General features: G+C 40.2%; 1 pseudogene; it reads left to right on the top strand.

Moving 5' to 3' along the window:
- The first annotated feature begins 15,334 nt into the window (after positions 1-15,334).
- On the top strand, positions 15,335-15,851 carry LOC100773235 (annotated as a pseudogene).
- The last annotated feature ends 2,669 nt before the right edge of the window (positions 15,852-18,520 follow it).

The raw sequence follows: 18,520 nt of genomic DNA, 5'->3' as shown, positions 1-18,520 counted from the left end.
AATATCCCTCATGACCATTGATGCAAAACTTCTCAATAAAATATTGGCAAATCGAATCGAAGAACACATCAGAGAAATCATCCATCCGGATCAAGTAGGCTTCATCCGAGGGATGCAAGGATGGTTCAATATACGAAAATCCATCAATGTAATCCACCATATAAACAGACTGAGGAAAAAAATCACATGATCATCTCACTAGATGCCAAAAAAGCTTTTGACAAAATCCAACACCCCTTCATGATAAAGGTCCTGGAGAAATCAGGGATAACAGGAACATACCTCAACATAATAAAAGCAATATACAGCAAGCCGACAGCCAACATCAAACTAAATGGAGAGAAACTCAATGCAATTCCTCTAAAATCAGGAACAAGACAAGGCTGCCCACTCTCTCCATACCTCTTTAATATTGTCCTTGAAGTTCTAGCCAGAGCAATAAGACAACAAAAGGAGATCAAGAGAATACAAATCGGAAAGGAAGAAGTCAAACTCTCACTATTTGCAGATGATATGATAGTCTACATAAGTGACCTGAAAAACTCAACCAGGGAACTCCTACAGCTGATAAACTCCTTCAGCAAAGTGGCAGGATACAAGATTAGCTCAAAAAAATCTGTAGCCCTACTATATACGGATGACACATTGGTGGAGAAAGAAATCAAAGAAGCATCACCCTTTACAATTGCCACAAACAACATAAAATATCTTGGAGTAACACTAACCAAAAAAGTGAAAGACCTGTACCGTAAGAATTTTGAGTCTCTAAAGAAAGAAATTAAAGAAGATACCAGAAAATGGAAAGATCTCCCATGTTCTTGGATAGGCAGGATCAACATAGTAAAAATGGCAAGCAACCTACAGATTCAATGCAATCCCCATCAAAATCCCAACACAATTCTTCACTGACCTTGAAAGAACAATTCTCAACTTTATATGGAGAAACAAAAGATCCAGGATAGCCAAAACATCCCTATACAATAAAGGAACTTCTGGAGGCATCACCATCCCTGACTTCAAGCTCTATTACAGAACTATAGTTCTGAAAACAGCTTGGTATTGGCACAAAAATAGACAGGTAGACCAATGGAATAGAGTTGAAAACCCTGATATTAACCCACACACCTACGAACACCTGATTTTTGACAAACAATACAAATATATACGCTGGAACAAAGAGAACATCTTTAACAAATGGTGCTGGCATAACTGGATGCAAACATGTAGAAGACTACAGATAGACCCAAGCCTTTCGCCCTGCACAAAACTTAAGTCAAAATGGATCAAAGACCTCAACATAAATCCAGCCACACTGAACCTACTAGAAGATAAATTAGAAATGCCCTTGAATTAATCGGTACAGGAGACCGCTTCCTGAACATAACACCAGTAGCACAGACACTGAGATCAACAATTAATAAATGGGACCTCCTGAAACTGAGAAGCTTCTGTAAGGCAAAGGACATAGTCAGTAAGACAAAACGGTAGCCCACAGACTGGGAAAAGATATTCACCAGCCCCACATATGACAGAGGGCTGATCTCCAAAATATACAAAGAACTCAAGAAGCTAGTCTCCAAAACACCAACCAATCCAATTAAAAAATGGGGCACAGAACTAAAAGACAATTCTCAATAGAGGAATCTAAAATGGCTGAAAGACACATAAGAAAGTGTTCAACATCCTTAGCCATCATGGAAATGCAAATCAAAACAACTCTGAGATACCATCTTACTCCTGTCAGAATGGCTAAAATCAAAAACACCAATGACAGTTTATGCTGGAGAGGGTGCGGAGAAAGAGGAACACTCCTCCACTGCTGATCGGAGTGCCAATTTGTACAGCCATTGTGGAAATCAGTATGGCGACTCCTCAAGAAAATGGGAATGAGTCTACCACAAGATCTAGCGATTCCACTCCTAGGCATATACCCAAAAGAAGCACATTCATACAGCAGGGACATCTGTTCAACCATGTTCATAGCAGCATTATTTGTAATAGCCAGAAACTGGAAGCAGCCTAGATGCCCCTCAACCGAAGAATGGATAGAGAAAATGTGGTACATTTACACAATGGAGTACTACTCAGCAGAAAAAAACAATGGAATCTTGAAATTTGCAGGAAAATGGATGGAACTCGAAGAAACCATTCTGAGAGAGGTAACCCAATCACAAAAAGGCAAACATGATATGTACTCACTCATATGTGGACCTGCTTTATGATACATAGTCGTGACCATGCTTTATCAGAGCTCTTTTTAATGATGTTGCTCAGAATGGTTTCCTTCCAGATGATGATTGAGAAGCTAATTTAAAAAAAACTGGTGCCAGGTACCACAAGAGTAACAGAACTGTGCTGTTTTCTGAGATTTTGTTTTTTACTTTGTTTTTTTAAATGGAGTGTGCTGGATGTCTCTACAATTTTGTTCAAATGACTGCAGGACCTGGAAAAGCTGTTGCTGCTATTGATGCATAACATACTGCTTTTATTGATATATATATATATATATATATGTATATATGTATATATATATATTTATAATTTGAATTTTTGGAAACTTTAGCTGTGCTGTCAACTTTGGAAAAAAGTATCCCAGTTTACCATGTTTAGTTGGCATTGTACAGAAAATAACAGCCATATTGGTCTAGAAATGTTGAACTTAATTTTTTTTCCATCTGTACAGGGGTAACACACTGTATTAAATATGTAAGGTCTTATCTACATGGATTTGATTACAAAAACTAATAAAGTATTCTCTAAGTAAAAAAAGAGCACTAAACTCTTAACTGCTAAACTGTCTCTCTAGCTTCCCCCAAATAATTTTTGTGTTTCTCTTTTTATAATAAAAATTCAACTTTCTTCTAAAAAAAATAAATAAAGTGAATGAAATCTGTTTAAAAAAAAAAGATGAATGAAGAGACAATGAAGAACCAGAAAAGGTGGAGGAGTGAAGTAATTTTTTGTTTATTTGCTTTTGTATCTTTTGTTTTTTAAATAATATTCTTATTTGTATTTTTATATCTTTATGAGTTTTTATTAGTTGTTTTAAGTTCTCCTGGGAAAAGGCTACAAGGATAAAGGGCAGAATCAGAGGAACTGGGAGATGAGCGGGACTGGTGTGCATGCTGTGAAATTCCCAAAGAATCAATAAAAGATTATGTTAAAAATTTAATTGTGTCTCCAGTATTTTTGTTAGATTTTTAAAATGTAGCTATTAGCAAATTTCAAATTACATGTCATTTGCCAATATTACTATATAGTTTAAAATAAACATCGTTGGCTTATTATGGTACACTTTATGAAATGTCATAACATTTTACATTTGATTTGGGGGTTTGTTTTGTGTGTTTGATTGTTTTGCTTAGTTGGTTCCTTTTTTGATTTTGTTTTGTTTAGGCATGGTCTTACCTTTGGTTAGACATGGTCTTACCGTGTAGCCCTGGATGGCTTGGTGGGTATAGACCAAGCTGGCCTTGAACTGAAGATCCATCTGCCTTTGCCTTTCAAGTGCTGGGATTAAAGGTGTACACTACTATTCTTGGTCTTCATATATGATTTGAAACCTTACAATATTTGTTCCAAATCTTTCTCTTGTCCTTGACGCTACTATTGCCTTGCATTTTATTTCTATGTTCTAAACAACATACTAAATTATTATTTTGATACTAATAAGCAGTTTTCCACTAAATACCTCACAATCAGGAGGGAATTTTTAATTAACCCAAGTGTATCCCACTTCCAACATTTTATTTATTTGTGTAAATATAGTGACATCATTCTGATTTTGCCTGGAAACTATCACATGCCACTTTTCGAGTAGCTTTGCATCTGTTTAATTATCTCAGCTTTTGTTTCTCTGAAAATATGTTCTAATTTAGCTTTCATTTTTAAAAGATAATTTCACAAGATTGAAAATTCTATGTAGACAGGGTGTTTTGCCCTTTCCTTTCCCACTTGAAAGTTGCTGTGTTGGCTTTGAACTGACATACTGCTGGTAGTCTTTAGAAATTCTAATCTTTGCTATTTCCATGTTTGCCTGCATGTATATAACATATTTTTCTGATTTTCCTTTTCAGGTTGATGATGTCTCTAGTTCTTCAATAGCTTAATTGTGATATGTGTTGATATAATGGGTCTTTCTTTGGGTAGCTATGTCCTGAATGATGACATGGACACTTTTTATTATGAAAGCCTAACCTTAGCTTAGAGACTTGTTCCCAACTAGCTCTTAAAACTTAAATTAACCCATTTATATTAATCTACATTCTGCCACATGGCTCATTACATCTTCTCAATGCTGTACATTCAACTCCCTCCAGATGCTGGCAAATCTCTGCATCTCAGACTCCCGGAGTTCCTATCTCTACCCAGAAGTCCGGCCTATCCTCTCTTGCCTAGCTATTGACCGTTCAGCTCTTTATTAAACTAATCTGAAGGTGCCTTGGGCAGGTGAAGTAAAACAGGGACATATCTTCACACAATGTACAAAAGATTATCCCAACACACTGAAGTGGTGTGTGTGTGTGTGTGTGTGTGTGTGTGTGTGTGTGTGTGTGTGTGTTTTGTTTGGGGCTGGCTGAGATTCCTTTTGTTTTTAGTTTTTGAAACAATATCTCACTATGTAGCCCAGGCTCGCTTGTAACTTTTCATCCTCCTGTCTCAGCCTCTTAAGTTCTAGGACTTCATAGCTGAGGCACCATGTCTGGCATTTCCGTATTTTGCTGTTTGTCTGTTTGTGGAGTTGGGATCTAACCTAGGGCGGTATACATTCTGGGCAAGTTCTCTCCCACTGAACGGCAGCTCTAGCCCCTGAGAATTTTCAATCTGTGTTAATAGCTTTCACAAACATCAGACAACACTGAGCCATTCTTTCCTCAAACATTTTCCTGCCCTGACTGCTCACATCTCTTTCTTATGGCAATATGCTATGCTGCATCAATATTCCCAGAGCCATTGAGATTTTCACTGTACTCTTGCTCTCCCAATGCACTTTCAATAAATTCTGCTGCAATACCTTTCTACATAACATTTCCTCTTATAGTCTCTGCCCCTCTCTTAATCAAATGTCAGGGAAATGTGCATTTCTGGCATGTTGCTTAGCATTTCTAGGGGTTTTCCGTTTGTGTTTATATATTCCATTTTTCAGTTGTATTCATTTTTCTCTATATTCCTGAATACATGGGTATATTTATAGCATCTGTTGTAACATCTTTTCCTTTTTGTTCAACCTCCCCAATCCTTTGAAATCTATTCCTCCTGTCGGATTCTCTCCTGGTAGCTTTGGTTGTCTGCTGCCCTGTGTGGAATATGTCCTATTAGAAACTGTATGTTGTGACTTACAGGTTGTTGGTTGCTTAGTTTCTGTTTTTCCATTAAAAAAAAAAAAGGTTCTTGAACTATATTCTTAGCTGCAGCTATTCGTTCAGTGTTTTTTGTTTTGTTTTGTTTTGACTTGGTTTTTGTTTTGTTTTTTTAGACAGTATCTCACTGTGTAACGTTGGCTGGCCTGGAACCTGCTGTGTTGCCCTTGAACTTACAGAGATACCCTTTCCTGCCTCCCAGATGTTGAGAGTAAAGTGTGTACTTGTTTTTAAGTTCCTCCAGAGTAGCTCTTTCAGTCTTTACTAAGACTGTACTGACACTGCTTCCAAGGTTTAGCTTTTCTGGGGTCATACTGGATTCTCTCACCCATCTTTCCACCCTCAATAATTAAAGCAATAATGATATCTAGTTCACACAGTACAGATGTAGCTGTAGGCAAATAGCATGTTTTGTCTCATGTTTAGGGAAGAAAACAGTTATGTGCTTATGTGTGCAAGCCTGTATTTTACATTTATTTGATACATTCTTAAATTGAGATCGTGTGATAGGAGGGCATTTGTGCATTATGCTTTAAAAAAAAGATTCTTTTACTCCTGGGTGTGTACCCATATGCACTGTGTGCATGCAGTGCCCCAAAGAGGCCAGTAAGAGGCATCAGATCCCCTAGAACTGGAGTTACTGGCCCCATGTAGGTACTGGGGCTCTATGTAAGTGCTAGGAACTGAGGGTACTGTGGAAGAGTGGCAGGCTCTTTTAGCTGCTGAGCCACCACTCCAGCCCTGGTGCATTGTGCTTTCACTACTGTTGTCAAATGCTTTTCAAAAGAGTTTACAATGAATCAGATTTCCATCAGAAATGTAAGAAAGCAGCTGTCCTCTTGTCTACAGTAGACATCGGCACTCCCGAGTTTTAGCACAAGTGAGAATTACATATTGTCACTTCAATTTGTTTCCTTGACGACTAGTAGAGCAAAGCCCTGCTTCTGTTTACTAGAACTTTGGGCTGACTTTTTTCCCTTGGGATGTTGTCTTAGTTTGGGTTTCTATTGCTGTGAGGAGACACGATGACCACAGCAACTCTTATAAAGGAAACCATCTGATTGGATGCTCGCTTACGGTTCAGAGGTTTAGTCCATTGTCATCATGGCAGGAAGCATGGCAGCATGCAGGCACATGAGGTGCTTGAGAGGTAGCTGAGAGTTCTACATCCAGATCGTCAGACAGCAAGAAGAGAGTGAGATACTGGGTCTGGCTTGAGCATCTAAGAACTCAAAGCCCACCCGCATTGACACACTTCCTCCAAAAAAGTCACCTCTACTCCAACAAGGCCATACCACCTAATAGTGTCACTCCCTTTGAGCCTATGGGACCCAGTTTTATTCAAACCACCATAGACATGTTCTTATGTATTCTAGGTTTATATCTCGGTTTCTTTTTAAGTCATGATTTTAATCATTAACATTTTCACAAAAAAACATCCATTTCCCTTTTGCCATAAGCTTGACACAGCGACAATGTTGTGAGGTATCCACTAGAGAAGACTACTTGGGCAGGAGTTCAAGCCAAGTCTTTATTATCCAGCCAGTGAGTACCCTGGGTGTTGAGGAGCTCAGTGCAGTCCTGAGCCTTTCTCACAAAACATGTTTTAAGCACAAAAACATGTTCTGGTTTGACATACCTCAGTTAGAACAGTTAGCCAGAAGCAGAACTACAGAACCAGAAAGCAAGGCTAGTACATTTAGTCACTTACTCAGAACTATGGACTTTGACGGATTAGGTCTTTATTCTCATTTTGTCAGCTGCTGCCTATGTGTTGAGTTTCAAGGCCTGAATGGCATTTCCTTCATGGTGTTGGTTGTGCTAGGGCCTGGGGGCCTGTAACATTATTCCCTGGTTTTATGGGCATGAGTCAAACTGTGGACTCATGGGGGCAGGGATAGATCATCTCCTTCGCATTAGTTGCTTAATAGAATTTATTTGTTGAATAAGTAGGCAGTCGAGCAGGCCAGTTCCTATAGTTAGAGCTAGGAGCAAAAGGATTAATGAATGGCCCAGCCATGGCTGTAAGTATAATGATTAACCAGGGGGACCAGGAGATCAAAAATTGGTGCCGGTTGTTAGATGTTTAATGTCTACTTTTTCTTGAAGGTTATTTTTGATCATGGCTAAACTTTCTCTAATTACCCTGACTGACTGGCATAGAGATAACAAGTTTCTGCCAGGATCATACAGAGACCTCCTTATCTCCTAAAGAGGAGATCCAGCCCTCTTTGATCCTGAAGAACAACCTTGGCTAAGGAACTAACTGGGATTCTAGACAGGAAGCAGTATTTTCTAAATGGCTCAGGACTATGTCTACTTGAGCACCAAGTTCCTAAAAGTCTTGTCCCCCATAACTAGGGCTAAAGTCCAACTGCCATGGAGCCTTCGATGCCTGCTCCCACCAACAGGGGAATGAGAGTGAGCTCAGCTTGCTGCAGAGTGAGCTCTGAGGGAGCTCAGAGTCTAGATTTAGGTGGGCCATGCCCTTTTTCTCAGTATAGATGAACACCTGTGGTATCACACGCCCTTGGATGTAAAGGAGTGGGTTCTCCTTCAGTGTAAACAATTTAGAAGCTGTAAAAGGGAACCCAGTATATAGCTGGCTAATAAAGACTTTCTACTGACTTAACCCTGTGTCTGAGTAGTCCTCTCTGGTGGGTAACCCACAACAACATAAAGCTGCTTGTCCTCTCTGATTCTGTCTGCTTTCTTACTCCTGTTTCCCTTCTTTCTCAAGGAAGCTTTCTTTTGTTTATCCTTTTATCCTATTTTATATTTCAACTTTGCCTTAGTCCATTCCTTCTTTGTGTTTACTTTAATGTTCACTTTAACTTAAGGTGAGTACTACATTATTTTACTTTAAATTTTTTAATGATAAAGATATTTAACGTTAAGCTCTATTTAGAGTACTCACTGTGCTCTGTACTGCAGATTTTAGTGGACAACAGTTCTTTTTCTTTGTCTTCTGGAATCTTAGTCTCAGGGTTGATATGTGTTTGTGAGTGTGTGTGTGTGTGTGTGTGTGTGTGTGTGTGTGTGTGTATGTGTGTGTGTACGTATCCAAGGATTATCTTAAATGTATTTCTTACCACAGCAGGCCATGAGTGTCTGTGGGTTTAAAAGTCACATACTCAACCAACCTCAGATGAGAAGTATTTTTAGTAAAAACTGTTTGTTGTAATCAAGTACAGAATTCTTCTGATGCTATTCCCTGAGCAACACAATATAACATCCCTTTACATAGCATTGGTATTACAGAAAGCTTCGTATGAAATTTAGAAATTATTTAAAATATGTAAGAGGACATGTGGCTTATATTCAACTACGATGCCATCTCATGTAAGAGATTTGACCATATGTGGATTTTGGTATCCATGGGGGATTCTGGGACTGTCCTGAGATACTAAGGGTGGCTTAGGGTTTTTGTTTGTTTGTTTTGTTTTAAGATTTGTTCTTATATTGATTTACATGTATGTGTGTGTGGGTCTGTTTGAGTGTATGCCACGTCTGTTCAGGTACCTATGGTGGCCAGAAGGAAGTGTCAGATCGGGAACTGGCGTTGTAGGTGGCTGGAAGCCACTCTATGTGAGTGTTGGGGACTAGCCTCCAGTCCTCAAGAAGGACAGCAAGTGTTCTTAAAACCACTGACCCAACTCTGGGGCCCAGAATAGCTGGCTGCTCTTAACTTACATCATTTGTGGGTTTTTTGTTTTTTTTTTGGTTGTTGATGGTTTTTTTTGGGGGGGGGTGTTGTTGTTGTTTCTAATTCCTGAGGACTGTAGTCTGAGAAGATGGAGTAATTTTGCATATCTCTTTTTGAAACAGTAGCCCAGGATGGTCCTGAGAGACCTATGGCTAAGGTTAGCCAAGAACTTCTGCTCTTTCAGTTTCCAATCCTCAAGTGTTGGGATTACACATATTCCACCATGCCCAGCTTCTCAGTCCTTCTTCTCTTTTTCCATCCCTTTTCTTCTCTCGCTATCCTCTTCTCCTTTTAAATTTGTGACTTTCTCTAGAGTCAATTACACAACAAAACTCTACACACATCACACAGTATATTCTATGCCCTTTTGAAACATTGTAGTTTCTAAGTAGTATCTAGTAAATTGAGTTTATATCACTAAATTTCTCCAGATTCTTTTTGTCTACCGGCTTCAGCAACCCTGAAAGATTTCTTTTGTTGTTGTTCCCTACAACTATATTTTTACCCCACCTCCCTGGATTCCTTCTGTTTCTTTTTGGTACACACTAGCTCATTCTTTTCTTTTTGCCATAAAGTATATATTGTTATCTTTTTCTTGTTTGGTGGCTTTAATCTCAATCCCACCCTGTTATGTCAGTACTATTACTACTCAGCATCTGATCTTGTGATGCCACCTGGAGTCCTATTTTCAGTTATGACACAAACTAGAGTTAATGTCAGACGCCAGTGATAAGTGGGTACCCACACTTCTGTCTGACTTGTCTACAAATATGGGGATTTCTAAACATCCACTTCAGGTTTAATAACTCAGAAGAATGACTCAAAAAATTCACCAAAAGTAAAATTCAGCAAGATGGCTCAATGGGAAATGACTCTTGCCACCAAGGCAGACAACTTGAGTTCCATCCCTGGAGTTTCCATGATGAAAAGCGATAATAAACTCCTGAAAGCTGTCTTCTGACCACCACCCACATACATACATACATGCATGCATATATACATACAGGTATCCATATATGGCACACACATATGTATATATGTGTACACACTTATACACATATGTATTAAGAAAAATAAAAATAAATAACTCACCAAAAGCATTACATTTTGTTACAAAAGACAAAAAATATAGTTCAAGAACATAAGAAACATTTTGTTACAAAAGACAAAAGATACAATTCAAGAACATAAGAAACACAGGGCGTGGTAGGGAGAAGGGGGAGCCCCCTGTGAGATCCAGCCAAGTTACCCCCTTATGATGTGTTCACCGACCAGGAAGCGCCTGCAAGCTTCAGTGTCCTCATATTTTTATCTGTCATTCATTACATAGGCAGGATTGATTAAATCACTAGCCTTATGATTGAAGTTAATCTCTAACATCCTTCCTTCTCCCAAGGTCAAGTCACTGAAAGTTCCAGCCTTCTAATCATGTGATTGGTTTCTCTGCCAGTCACCATTTTGAAGCTATCTAAGGCTTCCACCTGGAGTTGCCTTATTAGCATAACAAAGACATTCCTATTACTCAGAAAATCTCAAGGGTTTTGAAGCCCAGTGCCAGAAATTGGTGACAAAGACCATCTATGAGGGGTGTGTGTGTGTGTGTGTGTGTGTGTGTGTGTGTGTGTGTGTGTGTGTGTGTATCACATGTTTCTTTCTGCATGACTTTAATTTTGACCTTTCTTCTTATAAATAGTATATAGGTGGGCAGTTTAAATCTTATCTGTCACTTTGTATATTTAATGGGAAAATTCAGTCCATCCTTATAAAATGTAATGGCTGATATAGTTGACTGTCTTGCTCTTGTATTTAACAGTATGCTTTAATCTTCCTCTTCCTAATGTTGCCAATCTTATGAAATTGCTGCTCATTCTTTTTTGTCCCATGTTAATTGGCTTTATTTTTCAATTCATTTAGTGACTATCTTCTCTTTCCTGGCACTAGTAATCAAAACATTGTGTTCTATGTTAATTTTCTCTGTTTAAAGATATCAGGCCTAACATAAGGTTCTGCACCACCTAACTAAAACTTAAATTTTACTTTGTAACAAATCAGTAAGAAGGTAACAATCTCTCCCATAAAGTAAACAATATCCTCTATAAAGAAAGTGACTTCAACTGGACCAATCATCTTATCATCTTACTCCCCCTTGTTTTTTTTAATTACAAAACATTATTTTTCATACACTATATTGTGATCACAGCTTCCTCTCCCAACTCCTTCCACATCCTCCCCAGCTCCCACCCACCCAACTCTATGCCCATCCTTTCTTTAGGAAACAAACAATAAAAACAGAATTAACAAAATAAACAAAGGAAAAACAACACAAGAAACACACACCTGTTGCAGGAGAATTGTCCACACAGCCAGTACGCTGTGCCAATAAAGCAACTTTAATCTAGAATGGAGTCCAGGATTGACTGACTGGGATTAGCCATAAATCTTTGGGGGGCAGCTAAAGAGCACAGGCAGAGACTTGGGAGCAGTTCAGGGGGCATTTCCAGTGCTGGAGGATCCAGAGAACATAGAGAGAGGGTCAGCAAATCACTCTGCTTCCCTTGGGTTTTTCAGGTCCTTACCTCAAAAGAAAAAAAAAAAAAAAGTAGTCTGACTTTCTCTGTCCCAAAAGCCAGCTCCCAAATCATGATACAGAGACTTACTATTAATCATGAAAGCTTGGCTGATAGCCTAGGCTTGTTTCTAACTAGCTTATAATTGAAATTAACCCATTTCTACTCATCTATATGCTGTTTCCTCTCCTCCTGCATGTGTTACTTGTTCCCTGTCTCTCAGTGGCTCCCTTGTATCTCTGCCCTCTTCTTCCCGTCATCCTCTGTGCCCTGAAAATCTTGCCTAGCTATTGGCCATTCAGCTTTTTATTAAACCAATCTGGGTGGCATATCTTCACAGCTTACAAAAAGGTTATTCCACAACATAAAAATTGAAAACCATAATATACAAGCAAAAGACCAGAAAAAAATGCCTCCAAAAAACAATATGAGACAAAAAAATCAACAAAAATAACTTTGATTTTATTTTGAATTGGTCATCTACTGGCATAGGGCTTCCATGGAGGGTCTGTTGATGAGAACTAATTTTTCCTTTGCAAACAGATGTCAGTGGAGAGAGCTTCTTGGTTAGGGGCGGGAGCCCATGTTTCCCTGTTGTTGCTTTGTTCAGCCTTTTCTGCTGTAAAGTTTATTCCCTCACAAAGCTCCCTGGAGTTCTACCTTGTAGGCAGAATGCTTTTCAATGATGAATTAATTACTAAAAAGAGCTAATTAGCCTTTGAAGCTCAATTTATTGTAATTTTGTTCTTTGATGCCCAATAAAGTGTTCCATTATAGATTATTCCTCCTCAATCTTACTTTGCTGCCCTCGTCTTTCTCTCCACTTCTGTGGGCCATCCCCTCTGACTTACTGAGACTGTTTAGAATTTTTATGCTGCAATGAGTTTAGAATTTGCTTTGCAAAATGTCTCTTATGTCAAGTGTCCTTATTTATCACTTAAATGGAACATATCCAGAAACCACCACAACCCAGTTAGTTGTAAATATACATGAATGAAATGGAGGAGGATAAAGTAGCTGGGGAAAGAGACACCAGGACCTAGAGGTAGAGCTCAAACTATGTGCTCATTCATCCACTTTGTTTTCAACAAACTTGTGGGGATTTGAATGAGAACGTTCCCCCATAGTCTCAGGAATTTGAACACTTGGTCCCCAGTAGGTGGCACTGTTTGAGTAGGCTTAGGAGGTGTGACCTTACTATAGGAAGTATGCCGCTGGGGATGGACTTTGAGAGTTCAAAGACTAATGACATATCTGGTACTCTATTTTTTCCTACTGATAGTTTAAGATGTGAGTTCTTGGCTTCTGACTCCAGCCACCATGCTCCAGCTTTGCCATCATGGACTCTTATCCCATTGCAATAATACTAAAACAACAAGAATGATATAAATAAACAAGTAACGAATATAACAGTTTATCATGAGATTCTGTCTGCATCCATTCAAGTTGTTATGGCAAAATACTTAGTAGAAACACAATCAATAGAGTATAGGTGCTTGTGTGAGAAGGGGCTTGTTAGAACAGCTCATATGACCAGCAGCTGACTGAGCAGCTCCACAATGGTGGACAAGATGGAAAGCTGCACCCCAACTCAAGAACACAAGGTAAGAGGAGACCAGGCATGCTGCCCAGCACGAGACTCAATGCTTAAGAGTCCCCACCCAACCCCAAAGCAGCTGGTACAATCTGAATCTAAAGGATGATGAGCTTGAGTCTGATGTTCAAGAGTAGGAACAGCAGGAAATTACACTTGCTCTAAAAGGAAGGGTTAGAATAAGCAAGAATGAGTTTCTCCTTTCTGAATTTCGTTCTATTTGTTCCATTTGCTCACTAGTTCATCAGGGTGGGTCTTCCCTATTCCCCGTAGTGATCCAAATGCAATCTCCTTTAGAAATGTTCTCATAGAAACAGCCAGAAGTATCTTACCAATCCTCGGGTCATTCCTCAATCCAGGCAAGATGACACCCACAATGCATCACCGCATACTATGAACTATATAGATAAATAAAATCAGAAAAGGATTTCTTACAGTCTGAAGGGTGGGAAGTCCAAGATCAGAGTGCATTCATATTTGGTGTCTCATGGGGATCAGTCTTTGTCCTAATGAAAGATACAGGAGCTCCCCTCAGCCCCGGATTGGCTTCTAAAGTCCCAGAAAGCCAGCCATGTCTGACAATTCACAGCAACAAATGGATGGGCCCAGGGAGAGATCAGGGCTTTGGTTTGGCCAGCTGGGAGTGAAAGGCCCTGGCAGCTAAAAACAAACTCACATACACACTAATACCTCATTGCAGCCAGCAGGCTACTTCTGCCTTGTGGCAGTCATGAGGCTGCCTTCCACCTTCTCCAGTCAGTGCCTGGACTGGTAATTCTCCCAGATTTTGGTGGGCTTTTGCTTTCCATTCCCAGACTTGACAAGTCTTTATTGGTCTTTATTTGCATACACATATTGCCAGTCAGAACCCACCTGATTATATATAAACCTGCACAGCAGGTTTTTTACTAGTCTAGCTCTGGCCAGGGTTGAGTTCTTGGTGCTTTCCAGAGGAGAAAGAATGAGAACTTTGGAGCCAAACTTGTACTTATCAGGATGGGAAGAGAAGGGAAACTGCTTTAGCTCTCAAGCTTCAGAGACAGAACCCTATCCCCAAAGATGTCAAGGCATGCTAATTGAGCTGTAATCAGAGGGACTTGCTCCAGCCTTCAACACCTGCTAGAGAAGAGAGACCTATAACCCTACCCTCCACAGATCTGTGGGTGTGCTCTGCAAGGAACTGCCCTCTACTGGCACAGTAACACTTGCAGCCTCTCAGCTAGGCACCCCAGGCCTACTGAGAACTTAGAGGTGTCCCGTGACCACTCTCTTTCAACTGCCTGGAGTCTTGATTCTACTTTCCTATTCAAATTTCCCTAATACATGTAAAATGTTACCAAGTGTCAAATAAATGGTCCCTTGCTTTTTTTAGTTTTTTTTTTTCCTTTGCTCTCTGCCCACTCCTTTCTTGAAGGAAGAGAAGACAAGAACCAGATTGGAAAAAATCACTGTTGCTGAGATCTTACATAGCAAAAAGACAGGGATGACTCTATGCTCTCTTTCATAATTCCATTCCTAAAGGTTCTGCCCTTTCAAATTTGATGCTATCACTTGGCAATTGAGATGTCAACATAGGAGTTGTGGGGACATAAGCTTTCGGTCAGAGTACCTTCTTCAAACATCTTCCTTAGGTCTATGATGGGGATGACATGACCTTTGAGTCCTGGGCATTTACAAGCATCTGTCTGAGAAGTAAACAGTATCACCTTGGCCAGGGAAGAGTCTCAAATCACAGTCCTCCCTTAACTGTCTGTGATGGTTATTCTATTGCTGTTAGCTTACCAGGCTGCAAAGGAGAAGTCTGATACAATTATTTTACCTTATCTTAAAAAAGAAGAAAGGAAAAGAAAAAAGAAGAGCCTTGAGTCCTCTTTCAGTCCTCCTCACATTGCTTTTCTCCTTGTGTCTCCTTGTGAAGCCCATCCTAATGAAGGGTCATGAGTGGTCCATTACACAAATCAAGTACAACCACAAAGGAGACTCCTTCGTCACTGTGGCCAAAGACCTATCATCAATGTGTGATATTCTAAGAATGTTGAGAGACTGAGCACCTACATGGGCCATACTAGAGCTGTGTGGTAAGTGGATGCTGACTGGGACCCCAACCATGTCCTTACTGGCTCAGCTGACAACAGCCGTTTGAGGACCCCTGAGAGAATGTATCATTTCAGGCCATGAAGAGCTCAACCAGTATAGTGCCAAATCTGGAGAAGTGTTGATGAATGCTGAGGAATACTCCTGGCAGATCAATGGCATCCAGTTGTCTAGAGACATGACAGTATTTGTCACTGCATCCAAGGACTCCGTAAATCTTGAACATCAGAAGACTTTCTGAAGAGAACACCTTGTCAGCTCAGCTGCCCTCTCTCCCAATTATGACGTGTGGTTCTGGGAGAAGGTCAGGAAGCCATGAATGTAACCACAATCTCCACCAGGATTGGTAGATTTGAGGCAAGTTCTTCTAGTTGGCTTTTGAAAAAGAGTTTAGAAGAGTCAAGGGCCACCTCAGACCTATCAACAGTGTTGCTTTCCATGCTGATGACAAGAGTTACAGCAGTAGTGATGAAGATGGCTACATCCAGGACTTTGACCCACAGTAATTTAAGTTTGAGTTTGAGGCTTAAGGAGCTGGCTCTCCATCCACACCAGAGAGGCTGCTCACAGAAGGTTTTAGACCCTTATAAATTAGCCTGTTAAAAATTAAAAAATAACTCTATGCCAGGCATAGTACTGTACACCTGTAATCTCAGCACTAAGGAGGTGGGGGAGTGACCTTTCGAGTTCAAGACCAGCCTAGGCAACATAGTGAGAGTGTCAAAACAAAATGAAACACAAAGAAAAACTTCTTATCTTTTTATTTGGATGTTGAGAAGATTTATCTACAGCTCTCAAACTGAAAAAAATCTAGAATAGTCTTAAATTGTTTTCCCCCTGTCTATATTAGTTACTTTTCTCATTGCTATGACAAATGCCTGACATGAGCAACTTTAGGAAGGAAAAGTTCATTATGATTTATAGTTTGGAGACACAGTACATCATAGTGGGGAAGCCATGCAGCAAGAGCTGCTCTTCATATTGCATCCACAGCAGGAAGCAGAGAGCTAAGCTAGCTGAGCTTGCCTTCTCCATTCTGTTCAGTCCAGGACCCCAGCCCACAGGCTGGTGCTACATACATTAGTGCAGGACTGCTCACCCCAGTGAAGCTAATCTAGAAACACCTCCACAGACATTCCTAGAAGCTTGCTTCCTGGGGGACATGAGATCCTGTCAAGATGACAATCAGTATTCAGCGCAAGTCCACTCCTTGTCAACTTTATACCAAAATATATTGCCTGTAAGCCGTGAATTTCTACTTTTGTCCTCATAGGGTCAGAGACATCTCACAATGCAAAATGTCTTTAGTCCAACTTTACAAGTCCCCGTAGTCTCTAACAGTTCCAATACAGTTCAGAAGTGGAAGTGCAAAGACTCTTTAGAGACTCTGGAAGTCTCTTAAGAAATACACAATGGCACAAAGTAAACGATCCAATTCCAAGAGAGGAATGGGGCCATAACTAGGAAATATCAGACTGAAGCAAGACTGAAACACAGCAGGGTAAATACAAAATTCTGCCATTCCATGTCTGTCATCTGGAGCTCATGATGGAATCATCTGGGTTCCAATGGGCTAGGGCACCCCTTCTGGTCCCTCTCTACCTCCTATAGTGCACGTAGCCTCTCCTTGGTTCACTGTGCTCTTGCATCTTTCCTCAGCAGATTTTCCATAATTCTGGGGTCTCCAATATCATGGTGTTTCCATTGCAACCGAAGTTTCATCTTCACACAATAGCTTCTCAAGGACACCATGCAGGACTCCAACCCTGTCAAACACTGCCTTCATGATCAAGCCTCCGTGATCTCCATGTGTATAAAATCATGTGGATCACAATGTCAGTTCTGCTGCCAGCTCAGGATGTAGTCTGGCTCCTTTGGGCCATAACTGCAATGGTTTTGTGTGCTGACCTGAGGAAGCAACTCTCTAGGAGTTGTTTTTAATCAGTGTTTTAGTTGGTGACCAAAAACAACTTGGGTAATAAAGAGTTTATTTCATCTTATAACTCTCAGGTCACGGTCTATAACTGAAATCAAGTAGTCAGGATAGGCACTGAACACAGGAACCTATAGGGAGGAACTGATGCAGAGACCATGTAGGAACACTGCTTACTGGCTTGCATTTCGTGGTTTGTTTGTTTGTTTGTTTGTTTTGTTTTTCAGCCTGCTTTCTTACACCATGAAGGCCTACCTGCCCAGGGGTAGCACCTCCCACTGTGGAGTGGGCCCTCCCACATCAATCAATAATCAAGAAAATGCTTAGCATGTTTGCCTAAGGGCCAGTCTTCTGGAAACATTCTTCTCAAATCAGAGTCCTCTTCCCAGATGACTGTTACTTGTGTCAAGTAGATGTTGATGTAAGGCTAACTAAATAATCAGGAAACTTTTAGCAGCATTCTCAGTTGAGGTTTTTTTCCCTTCAAATAAATTTGAGTTTTCAATAGATGGAGCCATCTGTAGATCAGGTCTTACCTTTCCTGTTGTCTCAGTGTAGAATGGGGGCTTCTTTTTAATGATGCACATTTTTCCTATCCTTTTCCTCCCCTTGCTCTGTCAATGATGGCCTGGGTAAGGGCCGTGAGAGATGACCACACCACAACTTGAATGCTAGCCTATCTTGAGACTTCCTCCAGCAAACAAAATAATCCACTTGTTTTTAATTCAGCCTTACCCAAGTTCTCTCATCATGGGCAGAATGCAGCCAGATGCTTTACCAGAATGTCACATGAATGTCTCTGAAGCCTAGTTCCTGAGAGAGTCCTTCTTTTGCTCTGAAATCTCATCATCCAGACCTCCAGTATCTGCATGTCTCTCAGTATTCTGTTCTTCTCATCCTCATCAGAATGGCCGAATGCTTGTAGCATCCTAGGACTGTTTAGACCAATGTTACTAACACTGCCATATGTCTCCAACAAATGAGTTGCAAAGGCCTCAGACTCACAGGATCATGTTTACTATAGCAACAGCCCCCATTCTTAGTACCAATTATATATGTTACTTACATTTCTTGTTGCTGTAATAGGTATACAACCAAAGCAATTTAGGAGGGGTTTATTTTAGCTCAACAGACATGATGGTTACCACTCAGAGACAACAAGAGATGCAGAAATATTTGAGATGTTGCTGAGGTGAGTAAATTGGATGCTAACTGAAGTGTGACAACCAGGATGTAGTTTTGGGCATAAAAAATAAAGAGCTGTAA

This window comes from Cricetulus griseus (assembly GCF_003668045.3).
Source record: "Cricetulus griseus strain 17A/GY chromosome 1 unlocalized genomic scaffold, alternate assembly CriGri-PICRH-1.0 chr1_0, whole genome shotgun sequence".
Classification (NCBI taxonomy): Eukaryota; Metazoa; Chordata; class Mammalia; order Rodentia; family Cricetidae; genus Cricetulus; species Cricetulus griseus.
The sequence above is the reverse complement of the archived record's forward strand: the minus strand, read 5'-3'. Positions and strand labels throughout refer to the sequence as shown.